The sequence below is a fragment of the Myotis davidii genome, unplaced genomic scaffold (genome assembly GCF_000327345.1).
Source record: "Myotis davidii unplaced genomic scaffold, ASM32734v1 scaffold358, whole genome shotgun sequence".
NCBI classification, from domain to species: domain Eukaryota; kingdom Metazoa; phylum Chordata; class Mammalia; order Chiroptera; family Vespertilionidae; genus Myotis; species Myotis davidii.
In genome coordinates, this window is record NW_006290768.1 from 337202 (window position 1) to 339365 (window position 2164).

The window sequence follows — 2164 nt, forward strand, 5'->3', positions numbered from 1 at the left end:
AGTGGTTAGTGCGTCGGCCCACAGACCATAGTGTCTCCGGTTTGACCCCCAGTCAAGGCCACGGACCTGGGTTGCAGGCTCAATCCCCAGCCCAAGTCAGGGCACGTGTGGGAGGGGATCGATTGGCGTGTCTCTCGCATCAATGCTCCTCTCTCTCTCCCCCTCCTTCCTCCCTTCCACTCTCTCTAAAAATCAATTAAAAAATATCCTTAGGTGAGGATTTAAAAAAAGGGTGCGGGGGGAGGCTCAGGACAGCTGCTGGAGTTACACTGTGGGCAACGTCCAGGGGCCAGAATAGCACTGAAGACCGGTTGGTGTCTGAGCCGCCCTGAGGCTCCGCCCTCCCTTTCTCCCTGTCCGGGCCTCTGGACACCCTGCCACACCCGCCTCCGCTCCTCCCTCCACGGGGCCAAACTCACGGCCCAGGCAGGGCTTCTAGAAGCTCCACAGTCCTCTCCCTGGGGACTCCCCTGCCCCCCCACGCGGCTGCCTCTTTCTCGTCATTTCAGTCTCATCCTAAAAGCCACCTTCTCCAGCCTGGCCAGTGTGGCTCAGTGGTTGAGCGTCAACCTATGAACCAGGAGGTCAGGGTTGGAATCCCGGTCAGGGCACGTCTCGGGGTGGCGGGCTCAATCCCCAGTGTGGGGTGTGCAGGAGGCAGGCGATCAATGGTTCTCTCATCATTGATGTTTCTCTCTCTCTCAAATCAATACAAATGTATATTTTAAAAAGCCACTTTCTACCCTAACCGGTTTGGCTCAGTGGATAGAAAACCAGCAAGGGCCATTCCCCGCTTTTTATTGAATGTATTTGGGTGGCATTGGCTAATAAGATTACATAGGTTTCAGGGGTACCATTCTATACAACATCGTCCGTTTATTGTATGTGTGTTCACCACACCCCAAGTCAGGTCTCCTTCCACCACCACTGTTCTCCCCTTTACCCTCTTGTACCTTCCTTCCCGCCCCCACCCGCCGCCCCCCAGTCATCACCATACCGCTGTCTGTGTCGATGCGGTGTTTTTTGTACCTTTTCGTCATCCCTTCACCTTTTCACCGAGTCCTGAAAGTCCCATCCCCTCTGACAGCTGTGAGTCTGTTCTCTATCCCTGCGTCTGATCTTGCCCAGTGAGACCGATCTTGCACTTCTGGCCTTCAGGATGCTAAGATTCCTATCTGTGTCATTTTTTAAAAATATTTGTATTGATTTCACAGAGGACGGGAGAGGGAGAGTGGCCACCCACTTCTCCTTCTGTCCCACAGCGAGAGCCACACCCCACAGGCGGGGCAGGCTGGACCCTCCGCAGGTGGCCTGGAGGCTGGGAAGCTGCTGAACTTCTCCCCTGTGTCCCCGCTCTGGCCTCTCCCCACACACCCTCTCGGAACTACAGGGTTAAGGCTGGGCCTCCCCCCCAGGCCTTGAGGAGCCGGTTCCGGGTGGCGGTGAGGGGTCCATGAGGAGCTCCTGAGGCCCTGGGCCCACATCAGCCCGCCGCGAGGACGCGGGGCACGTGTTTATGAGTACTGTTTTGCCAGCGTTGTCACTGACCTTGGGGCTGCGCTCTGGGGTGCCCACGGCTTCGCGCCTCCCGCTCCCAAACCAGATGGCAGCAGCGCCCAGGTGGGAGCCCCGGGCTCCTCGGCCCACCTGTTGCTCCCTGGCCCCCACCTGTCTCTCCTTTCCTCAGTCTCCCCTCTCTGCAGCCCTCACATCTCTGGGTTCACCCGCCCATAGGCACCCACATGTGACCTCGCTTGTCCGGTGAACTCAGGGTCTGGCCTCAACTCTGGCTCCTGACAAAGGTCTGGGGTGGGGGGGGTGGCCTCATTCCCCAGGAGGCCTCCGCCTCACCCCATTTCTGCCACACCTTCCCCACCCGGGGCTCTCAGAGAGAGAAGGGCTAAGGGGGGCAGGGGGCGAGGGGGCAGTCCGGGTCCTGGAACCCTTATCTTTTCTCTCTCCTCCGTGTCCAGAGTTAGTGGCTGACTTTCCGAGGGGAGAGGACCAGACCTGGGGGGAGGTTCCGGGCCCTGGGTAGGGGCTGCGGCCCTTCCTCGAGGCCGGGTTCCTTTGCCCCCTAAATCCCCAAGCGAGGCGCCCTGGGTTGGTGCCCAAGCCTTGGGGGTAGTAGACGGAGGGGGGAGGGGGGCTGATGGGGCGACGG